Here is a 20,305-nt window from a genome sequence, read left to right as displayed (position 1 = left end):
AATGACGTGACCTAAGTAGGTCACATCCCCTCCCTTTTTGGAAGTGACAGATAGGTTCCACAAAAAAATACATAAGGAACCAATCTGGCAATGAAATAACAAAAATGTTTTACAAATGTAGGCAATCAAAATCATAATACCATATGAAAATATCCCTGAACATAAAAGGGAAGTAACTCCAACTTTTACAATTGGTGAAAGGGGAGTAACCCTTCAAAAAGTAATTATACATCAAAATCCCTCAAAAAAGGGTATTACAATTTTTCCATGAGAATATTAAAAGTGGTAAACCCGCCAGGGTAAGACCTTTATTTCAATGACTAGCTACAATATCAATTGAGTCATATGAGACATATTATTATAACAGATTACATATAATCAAAAACTACCTTTAATTAAGGTTCACCTGAAAATAAACAAAATATTCAACAGGATTGGAATTTTGAAAAATTCTAACTCACACCACTCATTTTCATATGAGTGACACTCAAACAAAACCTGTTTATGGTCCTAATGAACCACAAAGCATGTCACATGATCAATGTGTGTAACAAGATTTTACATCCTTGACAAACAATCAGCCACAACATTATCACTACCCTTAATGTGTGAAATTTCCAGATTAAAATTTTGGAAATATAAGCACCATCTCAATATTCTTTGATTTGTCTGTCCTAACTTAGAGGTAAATTTCAGGGGATCATGGTCAGAAAACACTCTGACCGGATTGGTTGAAGAAGAGACATAGACTTCAAAATGTTGTAATGACAAAACCAAAGCTAAAGCTTCTTTTTCAATAGTAGAATAATTCTTTTGGTTTTCATTTAACTTCCTGGAAAAAAAGGCAATGGGATGGTCAATTCCCATGTTGTCTTCTTGAAATAGGACTGAGCCAATGGCTAAGTTGCTAGCATCAATGGCAAGTTTAAAGGGCATGCTAAAATTTGGTGCAGCCATAACAGGTGCATTTGATAAAAATGACTTAATGGTTAAAAAAGCTTCTTGACATTTATTGGACCATTCAAACTCAACACCCTTTTTCAATAATGCAGTAAGAGGTTCAGCAATAGCTGAAAAGTTTTGACAAAACCGCCTATAGTAACCAGCCATCCCAAGGAACTTTTTGATCTCTTTACAATTTTTGGGAGGTGGTAACCTTACAATAGCATCTACTTTAGCTTCAATGGGCCGAACTTGGTTCGTTCCCACTTGATAACCCAAATAGGTAATTGAAGCTTTACAGAAATCACTTTTATGTAAGTTTACAGTAAAATTAACTTCAGACAATTTTCTAAAAAGGTTAGTCAATTGAACAATATGTTCTTCAAAAGTATTAGAGAATACAACTATATCATCTATGTAGGCCTCACATTGGTCTATGTCAGCAATGACAGAGTTAATGACCCTCTGGAAAGTTTGACCAGCATTTCGCATACCAAAGGGCATGCGTTTGTATCATTAAAAACCATTAGGGGTTACAAAAGCAGATATTTCTTTTGCACGGTCAGATAAGGGGATTTGCCAGTATCCTGAAAGTAAATCAATTTTGGAAATTATCTTAGCTTGACCAACTTTATCAATAACGTCCTCTATCCGAGGTAATGGATAGGAATCAGCTTTGGTGAGCGCATTCACCTTCCTAAAGTCGGTCACAAACCTGAAAGATCCACCGTCTTTCGGTACTAGGAGACATGGGGAACTCCAGTTGCTGAAACTGGGCTCAATGATATCATTCTTGAGCATATAGTCAATTTCATCTTTTATCAAAGCAGCTTCTTCCGGGTTAACTCTATAGGGGTGTTGTTTAATGGGTTTTGCGTCACCAACGTCTATATCATGAGGTGGAACTTTCGCTTCTTTGGGGACATCCCCAAAAATAGAGGGAAATGTCTCAAATAATTGGGACAATCTCTGGCTTTCCTCTGTGGACAAATGCATAAGGTGGACATTCAAATTATCTAAAAAGGAAGAATTTACCAATTTTGGGGGTTTCAATTTATCATGTATCACATCATCAGAAACATTTGAACATACAGGTAAAGTAATTTTAGCTGTGGATTGAAAATTGTTACAATTATCATAATATTTTTTCAGTGAGTTGACATGATACACTGTCTGTTTCTTTCTTCTGTCGGGCGTATTGACAACATAGTTCAAATCACTTAATTTTGAATGCACAGTAAAGGGTCCACAATATCTCAAGGATAACGCATTGTTCAGATTAGGCACTAGCACAAGAACTTTGTCGCCTGGATTGAATGTTCGTTTACAAGAACTCTTATCATACAGTTCTTTCATTCTAACTTGGGCCTTTCTTAAGTTCTCGTGAGCCATTTCGCACACGGCTTTCAGTCGAACGTGAAAATCGTCGAAGTTTTCCACTGGATGATCACTGGTACCTGTCCAACGTTCGTGTATCAGCTTCAGGGGGCCACGGACAGAATGTCCAAACACAAGTTGAAAAGGCGAGTAGCCTAAAGAGTCCTGGACACAGTCCCTCGCGGCGAATATAATCCAAGGAACAGACTCATCCCATTGGGTGTTACTGTTAGCGAATGTCCTTAGCATGGTTTTGAGGGTTTGGTGGAACCTCTCAAGTACGCCTTGAGACTGAGGGTGGTAGGCTGAGCTGGTGATGTGGGTAACGCCTAGCTTGGCTAGCGCTTCCTGAAAATGGTGACTGGTGAAGTTGCTGCCTTGATCTGTTTGCACGATTCTAGGTAATCCAAAGGTAGTGAAGAACCGGGTCATGGCTCTGACTACAGTCTTTGCCTTAATGTTCCGTAAGGGAATCGCCTCGGGAAAACGGGTACTTGAACACATAAAGGTAAGTAGGTACTCGTTGCCCGCCTTGGTTTTAGGCAAGGGACCTACACAGTCCATGACGATTTTAGAAAAAGGTTCTTCTAACACAGGAATCGGACTCAAAGGGGCCTTAGGAATTGTCTGGTTTGGCTTTCCGGCCAACTGACAGTTCGTGCAACTTCTACAGTAACGCGACACATCTTTTCTCATTTTGGGCCAAAAGAACAGTTCTTTGATCTTCGCCGTCGTTTTAGTGACTCCTGGGTGCGCTGACATTGGATGGTCATGTGCCAGCTTAAGTATTTCATGCCGATAAGGTGGAGGGACCCACAGCTGGTTTTTACCCAACCATGGTTCGGCTGGTGAGGCAATCACTGGTATAGCGCGACGAAAGAAGAGGCCGTTCTCGGAGAAATATTCTCCATCGTCAGATGATAGAGATTTTTCGACCGTTGCTTTGAGTTCCGCGTCGACTTGTTGAGCTTTAATGATGTCTTCCTGAGATATCCTCAGGGGTAAGCCCAGACTTGTATTTTCTGGAAGCATAGACTCCAGTTTGAGAGTCGAATTTCTTAACGATGATGGCGGGTGTGGTTCAGACGTTGTGTCAGCCAATTGCTTGGTCTGGCTTCTTGTCACCGCACATGCAGGATACAGTTCATAATCATTATCTGGAACTGTTGACAAAGGGTCTGAAACCGTACAGGGGTATACTTTGCTTCCTGCAAGGTCATTCCCTAGAAGTAGGTGTACTCCTGGGACAGGAATACTATCTATCACACCTAAAATGACCTCACCTTCGACGAGATGATGTTTCAGGGCAAACTTGTGTAGAGGGACGACAGTAGATTTTGTCCCCACCCCCTGGATAATGGAAATCCTTCCGGTGTTCGTCTCAGGTGTAATGTCCATTGAACTTTTCAAAAGGAGTGATTGTGACGCTCCTGTGTCTCTTAGGACGGTGATATTCCGCTGAGACAACGGATCACCTGGTTTGCTAATGATGGCTTCGGCAATAAAAGATGAAAAGTCAACTTTTCTCGATCCCTCGAGATCGGTAGACTCGGCAGAAACTGGATGGTGGCGAGAACAGTCAAAATGTGACTGCACATAATGTGTGGAGACTTGACTACCTTCTTGCGGACACTTAGGATTAGAGTCCTTTAGAATTCTAGAGTTCATAGTTGAACTGGCTGCTTGAGGGGATAGAGCATAGTGCGCAGAAGTACGCACCACCTCTCTGTTATATTGACGACGTTTGTAACAGTCCTTGACAAGATGACCAGGCCTTTTGCAGAACTGGCATACTGCTCGACGATTGAGAGTCGATCTTGGTTTCTCTTTGGACTGTAATGCCTTCACGTGTTGGCCAACAGGAGGATTGCTGCCAAAAAGGGGAAGCACGGGGTTGAGGCGGTTTCCTGACACTGGTGGTTTCTTATGCACCAACATATATGTGTCAGCCGACTCAGCAGCCTTCTGGATGTCAGTTATCTTGTTATCCAGTATGTGTAGTCGTATCTCTTCAGGCAGGGACGATAGGAATTCTTCCCTTAGGATAAGTGACCTGAGTTTCTCAAACTCAGAAACTTCCTCAGAGTGTAGCCACCTTGAGAATATTTTCTCCTTTTCAAAGAGAAATTCCACATATGATTGTGTGGGTAACTTGCGGAGTGTTCGGAATTTTGTCCGATAGGCCTCGGGCGTCAGAGCGTAGGCCTTTAAAATGGCAGTCTTGACCAAACTATAGTTATTTTGAACGTCGTGAGAGAGTGCCTGGTATGTTTTTGCAGCTTTCCCAGTAAGGACAGAACTCAATAAAGCAGTAATGGAGGTTTCGGGCCATTCACAAGTCTTCGCTAAACTCTCAAACGAGTTAAAGAAAACGACCAAATCTGTTTCATCAAATTTAGGAACTAATTTCCCAAATTTGGCAATCACTTGCCCTACCGACAACTTTTTTGGATCTACCAGAGAAGTGACATCACTAACTTGACCAAACTCTAATTCCAACCTCCTCTTATCTAAAGCAATTTTAGCCTCTAACTCCTGTTTCTCTAGAGCACTTTTAGTTTCAAACTCCTTTTCTTTTAATAAAAGCTCCCTCTCTTCTATAGATTTCTCCTCGCGGAGCAACACACTAGCTAACAAACTTTCGTCAAATACTCCTTCATTAATGAAATGAACAACAATTTTATCTCTCAACACCTCTGACTTCTGCGTAACAGAATAATCCAATTTCAATTCCTTAACAACACTAACCAAAACTTTTCTACTCAACTTTTCTACATCTTCAACAGTAGGATTAGCCAAAAAAGACTCCATAACACTACTTGAAAATCACAACAAGCCTAGATCCTTTAAATTACTACACAGCGTTGGGCCGTGTACTTGACCTCTAAATGTAGGACGTGACACGTCTGCTTATTTGACCTAGATACTCTAGCCTGAGCGCGCGTTGTAAGACCACGGCGCTACACTGGATAAAAAAACAACTAGACCAGACTAAACTTAGTATTCAACTGATATGACCAACAACTGGAACGACAGATTAAATCTCGGCGAGCTCCCACTTTGTAACGTTAACCTATCTATCAGCTAAATAGAAGGAGAACGTCCCCGGATTCTTTTTTCGGGGTCATATGCAAATGCCTTACGGCCTAAGTGGATGAACACTTAACACAACGACCCACTAGGGCTCGAATTTAATGTCTAGGGGAGCTAGTGATACTATTGTATTTAACACTCATCCAATCTACATACGACCTTTTAATCAGCGAACTCAGTTGTGGCAAAACACAAAGATGAACTAGATAAAATATTTAATGTATAAAATATCAAAAACCCAACTTACAAAATGTAGGAAAAATCACTATCACAGATTTCTACACTGTCTAAAGAACAGCTACAGGCCACACAACACTGCTGTAGCTTCTAGACTTACTTAGCGACAAGTAATATTAAACTAGAAGACTAAATCAACTGAAGAAAGCAAGGCACACCCAGGTCTTAAGTACTCTCACGTTCAAATGGTCAGAGTCTATAGCCGGACAAAATGGACGGCTGCCTGACTAAGGTAAAACGGCCTCGTAGTCTTTTAGGTCAAGAAAAACTGCCTCGTGTTGCGAGTTTGCAGGGCAATTAAAGACTTCTGTGACAGGGGAGGTTATCCTCAACTCATGTCACCATTGGTTGGGATAATCATCTGATCAGAATCATTCAATCAGATTTTAATGGAAATTTTCTATGTCTCAAACACCTTAATAGTCAATGGAAAAACCCCAGGTGTTACACCATCATTCCATATAAGGAATTATACAATGTCAAAATAAAAATGACGTGACCTAAGTAGGTCACATCCCCAATGACTATCAGTTCAAATTGAAAAGTTTTATGTTTTTTTTTATAAAATCACTATTAATGCAAAATACGGCATTATTAAAATGGCTTTTTGCACGATCAACTGTCTCATACTAATTCGCTTCTAAATATTTTTTTATTCATTTATTAAAACAAATTATTACCTCTTTTTGAAAAATAAGTTTGGGATACATATTTCGAAATACATTATGATTGTTACAAAGAAGTGAAGTTTTATTGTTAATCATCTTCTTTTTCAGGGTGAGATTAATAAGTTGTACATAAATATTATATACCGATCTACTAGCGGGACGCATTCAGGAAAGTGTCCATTTGTCCCTCTCAGGCCTGTGTCCATTCGGGCGTTTGTCCCATCCGGGCAAGTGTCTTTCGGGAATTAGCAATAGACCCTTGTCACAGTTATGTACAGTCTGTTTCCATCACTAAAAACTCATAAACGAAACAAAAGCTAATCAGGTTTCATTGCTTTATTTTGTTTTGGTCACACCCCAGGTCACGTTCATCAAGTTGCGGAACATTTTACACAGCAGTCAGGGTACAGTCCAGAATTTTGTATTACTCTTTTACAAGTTGAGCTGTATATGTTCACTCTGGGACACCTTTTAGGGGAGACATTTGATTTATATATATATATATATATATATATATATATATATATATATATATATATATATATATATATATATATATATATATATATATTTGTACAAAGACACACACACACACACACACACACATATATATATATATATATATATATATATATATATATATATATATATATATATATATATATATATGCTTATATGTATATATACATGCATATATTTACAGTCACATTCCCTTGTATGTATATACATATTCTCCGCAATGGAGGAGAATACGAAAGATATAATTTTTTTAAAGGGTACAGAATAGCATGCAAGGTTATCGATTCGTTCTTATCCTTTCTACTCTTGTATAAGGAATTGGATGAAATTTGGTACTGAAGTTTTCAGCTTTTGAGAAATCTGATGTACAGTAAGTACCACTGCCGGTTACCGGAAATTGCTCAAAAGTTGTTCCAGAACAAGACATTTGATAGAAAAGTTACATATAAAATTTTTGTCAACCTAACTGGAACGGTATTCATGTAAAAAAAAAACACACACACAGACATAAATAAGAGCTTTTTGACTCAGGGAGGTAAAAAACGTTGAGATTTTGCAGGATCACAATACTTTCTCTATACTTCCTATACGAGACATTAAAAAATAAAAGATATTCTGTCATTTTTCGTCTATATACTGGAGCCTGGTGTAACTTACATAAAGCAGGTGTAGAAGCCATCATAACATAGGCACAGTTGGCAGTCGGGCCGAAAGTAATGCTCTCCTACCAGGTATGGCGTTGGACACGGCCCTGTTATAAAACGACATAACACAATCTAACTTTAATATCACACGCCCCTGTTATAGAACGACATAACACAATCTAACTTTAATATCACACGCCCCTGTTATAAAACGACATAACACAATCTAACTTTAATATCACACGCCCCTGTTATAAAACGACATAACACAATCTAACTTTAATAACACACGCCCCTGTTATAAAACGCCATAACACAATCTACCTTTAATATCACACGCCCCTGTTATAAAACGACATAACACAATCTAACTTTAATATCACACGCCCCTGTTATAGAACGCCATAACACAATCTAACTTTAATATCACACGCCCCTGTTATAAAACGACATAACACAATCTAACTTTAATATCACACGCCCCTGTTATAAAACGACATAACACAATCTAACTTTAATATCACACGCCCCTGTTATAAAACGGCATAACACAATCTAACTTTAATAACACACGCCCCTGTTATAAAACGACATAACACAATCTAACTTTAATATCACACGCCCCTGTTATAAAACGACATAACACAATCTAACTTTAATATCACACGCCCCTGTTATAAAACGACATAACACAATCTAACTTTAATATCACACGCCCCTGTTATAAAACGACATAACACAATCTAACTTTAATATCACACGCCCCTGTTATAAAACGACATAACACAATCTAACTTTAATAACACACGCCCCTGTTATAAAACGACATAACACAATCTAACTTTAATATCACACGCCCCTGTTATAAAACGACATAACACAATCTAACTTTAATATCACACGCCCTTGTTATAAAACGACATAACACAATCTAACTTTAATAACACACGCCCCTGTTATAAAACGACATAACACAATCTAACTTTAATAACACACGCCCCTGTTATAAAACGCCATAACACAATCTAACTTTAATATCACACGCCCCTGTTATAAAACGACATAACACAATCTAACTTTAATATCACACGCCCCTGTTATAAAACGACATAACACAATCTAACTTTAATATCATACACCTATCTCATAGAACAATAGAACACACCCCTGTTATAGAACAATAGAACACACCCCTGTTATAGAACAATAGAACACACCCCTGTTATAGAACAATAGAACACACCCCTGTTATAGAACAATAGAACACACCCCTCCTATATAACAATAGAACACACCCCTGTTATAGAACAATAGAACACACCCCTGTTATAGAACAACAGAATACACCCCTCCTATAGAACAATAGAACACAATCTAACTTTACTATCAGCCAACTGGGGAATCGAAGCAGAATAAACAAGTTAAAACGACATAACACAATCTAACTTTAATATCACACGCCCCTGTTATAAAACGACATAACACAATCTAACTGTAATATCATACACCTATCTCATAGAACAATAGAACACACCCCTGTTATAGAACAATAGAACACACCCCTGTTATAGAACAATAGAACACACCCCTGTTATAGAACAATAGAACACACCCCTGTTATAGAACAATAGAACACACCCCTGTTATAGAACAACAGAATACACCCCTGTTATAGAACAATAGAATACACCCCTGTTATAGAACAACAGAATACACCCCTGTTATAGAACAATAGAACCACCCCTGTTATAGAACAACAGAATACACCCCTGTTATAGAACAATAGAACACACCCCTGTTATAGAACAACAGAATACACCCCTGTTATAGAACAATAGAACACACCCCTGTTATAGAACAATAGAACACACCCCTCCTATATAACAATATAACACACCCCTGTTATAGAACAATAGAACACACCCCTGTTATAGAACAACAGAATACACCCCTCCTATAGAACAATAGAACACAATCTAACTTTACTATCAGCCAACTTGGGAATCGAAGCAGAATAAACAAGTTAATTAAAAAGTCTAGTGACAATTTTAGCGCAATTTCCTTATGTTATCTAAAAATAGCTCTGTCGTAGCGTAAATCAAGAGCAAGGTTAAAATACATGTTTTATTTACAATAGAGTTACATGACTAAAAACTATTGCGCGCGCCTAGCTACCGAACGTGATGTCGCAGCCATTGAACGTGATGACGCGTGTGGTGTGGTTGGATAAACATGCCTACTAATTCGGTCTAAATTTTAATTAATTCAAATTTTTTTTTGTGACCGAACGAAAGGATATTTTTGAAAACTTTCTTCGGCAATATTGTTCTACATTATGGCAGGAATCGATTGGTACGTGTTTCAAGTCGCTTAGTGGTCTGGTTGCCGAGATAAGGGCCAAAAACTGCATTTTTCGAGGTTTTTTGGCTTTTCCGGGATATCCATGAAAGAAACCCGGAATGTTTTTGGCCCACTATCATCCTGGTAACTTGCTTAACATTATTGCTTTTGGAACTAGTCCTCGATATTGCTTCGTTAGGAGGAGATACGACTTAAACCTGCGGAAACACATTCATACATTCATACATTCATACATCCAGAAATGACGGGTTAATAAACGCAATTCTCCAGAATGGAAATTGCGCTAAAAATTTCTGGAGATTTTTCGGGGAATCACGAAATTTAACTTTTTCGGCCGAGTCTGAACAGGAGGGTAAAGATTAACTGCGAGTGAACGGACTAAGTAAGTTTTACGTCTGGTGACTAAAACAAAGCTACGGTACAGGACATTAGACCCAAAGGTCTAACCTTTTTTAACCAAGATTTTAAGACGACAGCATTTTTGTCAGTAACTTCATTCAATGACTCATGAAATCCGATTTGATTTAATTTAAGTTGTCAGCTTGTATGCCACGTATATGTAGATATATCAGTTCTATAACGTATGATATCAGATATGATTCTCTTATCTTTTTGCATCCAACATCACTAAAGAGTTTTTTTTTATATTTTTGTATTAATAAAAAAAATGCCTGTCCACCTTTAATATAATTACTTTTTCCCTTTAAAATATGCAAAAATGTTTGAGTTTACTGTAGACAAAAAAAAACTGTAATGAAATGCCAGTTATAAAAATATTTTGCAAGATATGTTTTTTTTGTAGGAACAATTAATATAAGACTTAACTATAGACATTAAGTCTGCCATTACAATGTAATAAAATGTCCGTCTCCTAAGTAGACCAAAAATCTGTCTCTAATTTAGAACAAGTCTGTCTTCAAGAATTGTCAATTTATAAGAAAACGGCATTCTTTTTAAATTCTAATTTAAAAAGAATTTTTAAAAAGTCCTCTGCAGAACGCCGCCAAAACTGTAAACGAAAAAAAAAAACAAAAAAAAAACCAACAAGTAATATTGAAAGCAAACAAGCAGCTACATTGGGTAGCAAAACAGTAACAAATTAAAAAAAAAAAAAAAAAAAACCCAAAAAAAAAAAACAACTAATTTTGAAAACAGACTAGTCGCTACATTGGGCACCAAAACGTACCCGTCGTATTGTAATGACTAGTGGTGTCCTCGAAGGTTAGTGTGAAGCAGGTCCTGATCAGCAGGCTGACGAGAACGAGTGCTTTCATGTTGGTTAAATGCCAGTAGCAGGCAGCTGAGACAAGCTAAACTGTGAGATCGCCGGGTTTAAATTTAAATACCCACAGTGACAGTCCGCAGTAGATCTAGATCAGGGGTCTCCAAACTTTTCAGTCCGAGGGCCGCATTAACTATCAAATTTCAGTTCGGGGGCCAGTTTCTTCCAGGCATGTCTTTGATTTTTCTGCGCAGGTTCCTCAGCCATCACCAACAAACGTTATTTCCTTGGACAAAAAGATCTCCGCGGGCCGGATGAGAGGACTTCGTAGTTTGGAGACCCCTGATCTAGATGAAGCTCCATGCGGGCGAGTGTGATTTTTAAAAAAAATGTAAACAGTAAATTATAAATCTGTGTTCATTATACGTGGTGACAGCCTGCATACATAGTAACTGTGGAAGGGACATTGAGACAATCGGTGCTATAGATGTGTGTGTATGTGGGGGTGGTGTGGGGGTTGGGTGTGGGAAGCAATGACAATGTGATGATACTAACACCACCATAGCTTTAGGGGAGAGGGTGTGGGGGTGGGGGTGGGAAGAGATGACAATGTGACACTACTAACAGCACCATAGCTTTACGTGAGAGGGGGAGAAGAGATGACAATGTGACAATACTAACAGCACCATAGCTTTACGTGAGAGGGTTGGAGGGGTGGGAAAAGATGACAATGTGACACTACTAACAGCACTATAGCTTTATAGGAGGGGGTATGGGGGTGGGGGGGGGGAAGGTTGGGAAGAGATGACAATGTCACAATACTAACAGCACCATAGCTTTACGTGAGAGGGTTGGAGGCAGGGGCGGAACTACAGTGCCGTCAGACCCCGCAATGCGGGGGGCCCACGCCATTTAGGGGCCCACAGCCGACCATAATCATTTTTTAAAAAAAATGAAAAATAATTTTCTTGCATTTTTTACTTGATGGTTGTTTTGTAAAAAAAAAGATTACCATAGCTGCGGCTATGGTTTATCTTTATTCTATAGACACCACCCCACCCTCTTGTATATTCTTTTCCCTTTGATTTAAAAAAAAACTGTGAAAGCCGAGTCCTCTTTCTCCTATAATCAAACTTATTAAAGATAAGCAAACGTTCAAACCACTTTCGTGACTTATTTCCCTTTTTTAAATAGTCAGATAGGGGTGCCCAGAAGCTCCTTTTAATAGATTTGTACTAAACAAATTAAAAAGCAATTACTTCTCTTAACTATTATTTTTGTATAAAGTACTTACTAAAGAATGACACTGTATAAAAAGGAAATATATTTAAAATTAATAATATAAATACAAAATAACATAAAAATAAACATAACACGAGACACCATTACTTATACAAAGCTTTCAGGTTTTATATTCTTTTAACCGACTAGATGTTAAGAGACCTTATAGCAGAGATAAAATAAGACTGATTTTCACAAAACAGACTAATGCACTACACACATGACATAATGATGTAATCTGTTTTAATTGAATTTTTATTTCAAAACCCGAACAGGCCAGAAATGTGTATCCCATGTTCGTATTTTGAGTTTGAATATATACATATATATATATATATATATATATATATATATATATATATATATATATATATATATATATGGGGGGGGGCTTAAATTTTTTTTTTGCGGGGTGGCCATTTTTTTCTAGTTCCGCCAATGGTTGGAGGGGTGGGAAAAGATGACAATGTGACACTACTAACAGCACTATAGCTTTATAGGAGAGGGTGTGTGTGTGGGGGGGGGGGTTGAGACCTTAAAACTTTAGCTTTGGAGGGGGGAGGTGGTGGGAAGTTGGAACTGAGACAGTATGAAGCTGTAAGGTAAGGAGGGGATGGGGACGAGTGGGCGACGAGACAACAGTATGGCGGTGGGTGGAGTGGGGTGAGTTTGCATTAAAAGCTTTGCGCATGTGTGTGTGGGGGAGGGTCAGAAAAACAGCTTTAAGCCGAGTGTGCGGGTTTCAGTGAGGGGGGGGGGGGGGGGCTGAGGTGGTGTGAGACAGAAAAGCTACTTTTATTCTTTAAAAATGAACCTATTTATCGCGACTCCAATAATGTGGTGTCTAAAGTTTCTCAAGAGACTAATTTACAATGGAAGTAAGTAAAAACAAATCATGTACTGTTTGCAGTATATCTTTATTTCAGATGAGTCCGTGTTCTACATTACACTGTTTATTTCTTCTCTTCATTACAGACTACCCTTGGTGTACAACAATCGGGATAGTCTCCCTCTGTGTCGTAGAAGACCTCACAGTTATCTTCCACGGCCATCGTAGGGCAGCTAAGGGATAATAAAGGAATATATATATATATATATATATATATATATATATATATATATATATATATATATATATATATATATATATATATATACATATATATATATATATATACATATATATATACATATATATATATATATATATATATATATATATATATATATATATATATATATATATATATATATGTATATAATATATGCACATGTTGATGAATATAGATAATGTACAATTATTGATATATCAATTTAATACAATATTAATGCATAATAGCATCTCTTAATGTAATGTTGTATGTTGTAATTCTAGCAGTTAACATATTTCCGAGATTTCCTTACTTGACGCATCCCGACCAATCTTCGTAACAGTCGCACTTGATACAACCCTCTTCAAACCAGGACTCGCCAGGGTTGACGCCGGCCGGACAACCTGGTGGGTTGCAATAAAACAAGGGAACTTAAGGCAAATAGGTTTCTATGTGTATAGCAATAAACTATGGGAACTTAAGGCAAATGGGTTTAAAACAAAGGAACTTAAGGCAAATGGGTTTTATGTCAGAGCTCTTTCGTTTAATGTATGACGTTATATATCGACTACTTTTAAAAGTTACGTAAAAAAATAAACAATATAAAAACGTCACATGTTTGTAAAAATGTCTGCAAGACATACAGTGATATTGTATAAACAAATAATACATAATCAAAGCTCTAACATTCCTAGCTTTATTAAAGTGGTTAGCTTTCCATAGCTGCATTAAGTGGTTAGCTATTCCTAGCTTCATTAAGTGGTTATCTATTCCTAGCTTCATTAAGTGGTTAGCTATTCCTAGCTTCATTAAGTGGTTATCTATTCCTAGCTTCATTAAGTGGTTAGCTATTACTAGCTTCATTAAGTGGTTAGCTATTCCTAGCTTCATTATGTGATTAGCTATTCCTAGCTTCATTAAGTCGTTAGCTTTCCCATAGCTTCATTAGGTGTTTCAGATCGATAAAAGAAATTTCACACATAAGTAAAAAATCTAATTTCCTGCCTTCTGTCAAAGTTTGAGTAATTTGCGGAATATAGACATGAATTTTAATCTATTTTAAATACTTAAACTTTTTAAAATAGAATAAAATCTCCTAAAAAAACGAATTGCACACCATTGAACGCCAAATAAAATGTGCATAATAGTGCGGAATATTATTAGTACTTTATTAGTAATTAATAAATTTACATTAGTTTTTTAAGAAATCGAAATTGTGTAAATTAGTACTTCCGGTAAACGGAAATTACTCAAAATTTGACTTTTACTTACACGTGAAATTTCATTTATCTATCTGAAATAGTACTCAAGTTATATGCTTTTGAAAAATTCAAAGTAAAAAGTACCACTTCCGGTTATCGGAAATCGCTCAAAAGTTGATACGGATCTACAATTTTGTTAAAATACTTATGTATGAAATTTCATCAACCTAGCTGTAACGGTACTCAAGTTATCGTGTTTACAGATACACAGACACACAGACACACACATACACACAGACATACGAACAAGATTGCAAAATTATGTTTTTCCGTATCAGTGAGGTGTAAAACGTTAGATTTGTAAACATCTCGATTTTTTTCTGCACGATTACAAGACTTTCTCTATACTTCGCATATACGAGAAAGTAAAAAAATTAAGTAATTAAAAATAGATTTAAATCATGTCTATTTCCCGAGTTGCCATCCCCCGTAGTGTTATATAAGAATATTCGAGAGAGTTTAGGGGAGATCACTCCCGCTTTATTATTGCAGTTCAATTTATTTCGTTTGATCAAAGCAAAGTACGCGTATAATAAAATGGTAGGTGAAGAGCTTCACAAGATAAAAACACAGTCTACCGTCCCCCCCCCCAACGAAATGGAATTTATATAGAAAATATATACATTTAATTAACAGTGCCCCCCCCCCCCGAAGAAAGTCAACCGCTTCCCCCCCCCCCTCCCGAAAATTTCAAGTGCCCCCCCCCCCCCCCCCCCCGAGAAAAAAGTCTGGAAGAAACACTGCTTGACAGTAATAGAACCAGTATCATGAGCTTAAACGGTTTTCATAGCTTATCACTTAACAAAAATAATATCACTACAGGTTAAATTAATCTAACCCAAACACTACAAACCAACAAATTTAAACACATAAACATCATTACACATCTTAATTTTGAATTAAACATTTCCGTACCATTATCCTCTGCGCTACACTGCACAATCGTCAGTGTGAAGCAAACGACGAAAAAGATTTCTATGCAGTTCATTTTCCCAGAAAAACGATGAGGGATGTTTCATTAGTTGATGAAGTGCCTGACCAATGTTGGTCTCAGGTTATATAACGTTAGAACAATCAATCAGTCGTTAAAACATAGTTAAGTCAAATTCTTTTTTCAAACACCCGGCCTGTTCCGTGTTTGTGTTTCAATTAAGCAGTTTTTTTAGGGTTTCAATTACATTTTAACACGTGATTATTTTTAAATTAACTCTTTTTTGTCGAAATTCCATTACTCTCTTTAGATGTTTAGATGTTTTGGATTTTGAGGCGCTTAGGATGTTGACAAGGACGAATATTTTTTATAATTACTTATACCATTAACCATCCACAAACACTTCCTCATCTTCGTCTTCACCCTCATCCTCTTCTTGCTCATCCAGATCCACATTTCCACCCACATCCAAATTCAGATCCACAATTACATACAAATCCACTTCCACATAATACATCCATATCCACATCCACAATTACATTCACATCTACATCAAAAATTACATCCACAATTACATACACAATTACATTCTCATCCACATCCACATCCACATCCGCATCCACATCCGCATCCACATTCACATTCACATTCACATTCACATTCACATTCACATTCACATTCACATTCACATTCACATTCACATTCACATTCACATTCACATTCACATTCACATTCACATTCACATTCACATTCACATTCACATTCACATCCGCATCCACATTCACATTCACATTCACATTCACATTCACATTCACATTCGCATTCCCATTCCCATTCCCATTCACATTCACATTCACATTCACATTCACATTCACATTCACATTCATATTCATATTCACATTCACATCCACATCCACATCCACATCCACATTCACATTCACACTCACATTCACACTCACACTCACATTCACATTCACATTCACATTCACATTCACATTCACATTCACATTCACATTCACATTCACATTCACATTCACATTCACATTCACATTCACATTCAGATTCACATTCACATTCACATTCACATTATCATTCGCATTCGCATTCGCATCCACATTCACATTCACATTCACATTCCCATTCACATTCCCATTCCCATTCCCATTTACATTCACATTCCTATTCCCATTCCCATTCCCATTCACATTCACATTTACATTCACATTCACATTCATATTCACATCCACATCCACATCCTTATCCACATACTTATCTACATCCACATCTGTAAGCACATCCACATCTTCGTATGCAAATAGCCTACACCTGCAGTTACATCACTGAAGCCATCAGTAACAATTGCCAAGTGATATGTCCAATCAGTAATTGACATTTAATTAGTTAACTTACCCCTCACAAAGACTCACGTAGAACTACGCCCTTACGTAAATTATGCAGATGTAACCAGTATAGGCTGTGCACGGTAACATGTGTGGTGTTGTTGACTCAATAGTCGTTTCCTAGCATGTCGACACAACACCGCCTTTGTGTGAGTTTTATTGTTGCTGAAACTCTCTAGCCCACACCCTTGTAATTTATTGACGAATGTGTGTATAGGTGAACATGTGTGCGTTTGTGTCGTTGAGTGTGAGTTTGTGTGTTTATGGTAGAGCGTGTTTGTATTTTGGATGGGTGAGTGTGTGCATGTTTTTTGTATGTGTATGCCTGCTTGTGTGCTGGTTTTGTTTCTTTCCGTATTTTCTCAGTTGCACACAAAGGTATTTTACTAAACCGTTCTATCTATAACAGTCATCTGCTACATGCAGAGAGAACATATGACAAATAAAGGAAACAAAAACTCATATCAACTGGACTTCTTTATTTTCTCCGTGATAACTTTTCCGTTTTCTCAACCTTTGGTACTTGTGCAGTTAAAGGTTGGCTTGCAGCAGTCAGGGTTGTTGCCCTTGTTCTCGAATGTGACAATACAATTTGCAGGAAAGGCCATATTCGGACAACTGTAAGGATATATATATATATATATATATATATATATATATATATATATATATATATATAGATATTCACTGTATTATTATTAATGTAATTATTACCGTAATTATATTGTAAATATACCGTAACATACATACACACACACACACACATATATATATATATATATATATATATATATATATATATATATATATATATATATATATATATATATATATATATATATATATATATATATACATATATATATATATATATATATATATATATATATATATATATATATATATATATATATATATACATATATATATATATATATATATATATATACATATATATATATATATATATATATATATATATATATATATATATATATATATATATATACATATATATATATATATATATATATACATATATATATATATATATATATATACATATATATATATATATATATATATATATATATATATATATATATATATATATATATATATATATATATATATACATATATATATATATATATATATATATATATATATTAAATTTATTTGTGTGTGTTTATACATAAATACATATTTTTATATATGTAAAAGTAAACTATACCTGAGTAACAAAACAGCCCATTGACTACGTTAGAATGTACATCGACTAGCCAATGATGTAACTTACCCTGCACATGAGTACGCGTCTTTGAGACACTGGCATTTCTTGCAGCCTGCCTCATACCACATGCCTCCCACTTTCACCCCATTAGGACACGGCCCTGTCATGGAGAAACAACAGATGGAATTCAGTTTTCTTTTAAGAAACTCCAAAATTAAACAACTGCTGCCTTGTAGTTTGTTCTTGGTTGGACAAAGGCTATGGAAGCAAATCCAAAAAGAAAAGCAGGCTGAAATCGGAGTCAATGGCCTCAATGGCGCATAACCAGCTGACACGTAACGCTTAATTGTGTTGGAGGCGTGGTCGAGTCGGCAAAAAGCTCATGGTTGATAAATTTGAACAAAGTCTCGAGTTCAAACGCACTGGCAGATAATTCTCGATCCCCTTCAACACTAATAATTAAGAACGAGAAGAAGAAGAAGGTAACATTACATTACCTGCTCTACATGTCTTGGGTAGAAACGGAATTAGGCAATACTTTGTGTAGTGACTTTTATTTTCAAATTTGTAAACGAAACTCGCGTCGATACCAGATCTAACAATAACACTACCGTTTTTTTTGTTTAGAAAAAATGTAGGACTACATAACTTACTAAGTGTGTGAAACGCTAGATATATAGAATCTAGTTCGTTTATAAATCAATTCAATCAACATTTGGATACCATTAGATTGTTAAGAAGTTAAACACTTAAATCCAAAAATACTAAAACATTGTTTTTTTTTCGCAATTCTCTTTTAGAATTAAATGTAATTGTCTCTAGAGTATGAAACACATTTTTTTAAAAAATTGTGTCGAATGTAAACTAAAAGTACCATCTTTTAATTTTAATGTAAACCAAAAGCACCATCTTTTAATTTTAACAATATGTCCACCGTTAAATAAGTTTTTCTACAAAGTGTCATAAAATTCAGGTATTTAATTTATAACAAAATATCTGTCTAAATAATATTGAATAGTATTCGTCTATTATTTAAAAGCAAACATCTATTTCTTTAAGAAACAAAACAATGTCAGTGGTGAATATTTATATTATGTACTAAAGTCTGTAATTTTCAACATTAGAACTATGACTGTAAAACAGACATAAGATATTCAAGATTAAAATCAAGTTAGAAACCCCATCTGATAAGAAGAAAAACGTACCCTTGACTATGGTAATTTGGGCCACGGTCAGTGTGACGCCGACAACGGACAGAAGACCGACAAGAACAAGAGTTTTCATGTTGATAAAACACTTGAATCTGGTAGCTGGCACAAACTCTGGTGTCCAGTCCAAGTAAACACCAGTTATATACTTAAAACAGCGTTCTGCAACATCTGGTAGTATCGAGTTTTGTTATTCAAATTATGAGGTATGTTATCGTTTTAAGTGAAAAACAACATGTGCAAAAATAATTTCCAGACAAAAAGAAAATTTAAATATTTTTTTTTCTTTTGAAACTGCATATAGACTTGGGTAATTTGAATACAATTGTAATTTATAGACGTCATCTCATTGTTGATGTTACAAAGAACGGGTCTCCTTGAAGTGTCTATCTGCTGTTATCGAGTTTTCGATTGGGTGTTTCTCTATCTGCCATGTAATGTGGAGGGGGGAATAGAGAAGGGTCGGTTGTGGGGGACAGTTAACAAAGTAGCTGTAGGACGGGTCAGTATCAATATTGTAGCTGTGAGGGGAAAGTCGGCACAGCTATACAGGCAGCCCTATAGCTATTATAGAGACAATACTATTGCTATTTTAGAGACAGCAATATAATCGTGATAAAGACAGCATTATATCCGTGATAGAGACAGCAATATAGGTGTGATAGAGACAGCAATATAGGTGTGATAGAGACAGCAATATAGGTGTGATAGAGACAGCAATATAGCTGTGATAAAGAAAACACTATAGCTGTGTAAGGAACAGCCAGCAATATAGCTAGAAGGACAGTAAGACAGTCTGCAACATAATTAAATGAAGGACAATAAGACAGTCAGA

The 20,305-nt window shown here is 36.3% G+C and overlaps 3 long non-coding RNA genes across 3 annotated transcripts; all 3 read right to left on the bottom strand.

The window, feature by feature from the left end:
• Nucleotides 1–6,738: 6,738 nt before the first annotated feature.
• On the bottom strand, nt 6,739–11,144 carry LOC131949587 (uncharacterized). The gene is made up of 3 exons (XR_009388177.1): nt 11,028–11,144; nt 7,494–7,587; nt 6,739–6,785 (listed from the first exon to the last, which is right to left on the bottom strand). It is a non-coding gene; the product is annotated as an uncharacterized LOC131949587 (long non-coding RNA).
• Nucleotides 11,145–13,242: 2,098 nt separating this feature from the next.
• On the bottom strand, nt 13,243–15,726 carry LOC131949532 (uncharacterized). The gene is made up of 3 exons (XR_009388175.1): nt 15,613–15,726; nt 13,749–13,839; nt 13,243–13,406 (listed from the first exon to the last, which is right to left on the bottom strand). It is a non-coding gene; the product is annotated as an uncharacterized LOC131949532 (long non-coding RNA).
• Nucleotides 15,727–17,492: 1,766 nt separating this feature from the next.
• LOC131949513 (uncharacterized) lies at nt 17,493–19,619 on the bottom strand. Its single transcript, XR_009388173.1, has 3 exons — nt 19,468–19,619; nt 18,329–18,422; nt 17,493–17,646 (listed from the first exon to the last, which is right to left on the bottom strand). It is a non-coding gene; the product is annotated as an uncharacterized LOC131949513 (long non-coding RNA).
• Nucleotides 19,620–20,305: the final 686 nt, after the last annotated feature.

This window comes from Physella acuta, unplaced genomic scaffold (assembly GCF_028476545.2).
Source record: "Physella acuta isolate Inbredline_101_S28 unplaced genomic scaffold, ASM2847654v3 ptg000062l, whole genome shotgun sequence".
Lineage (NCBI taxonomy): Eukaryota > Metazoa > Mollusca > Gastropoda > Physidae > Physella > Physella acuta.
The sequence above is the reverse complement of the archived record's forward strand: the minus strand, read 5'-3'. Positions and strand labels throughout refer to the sequence as shown.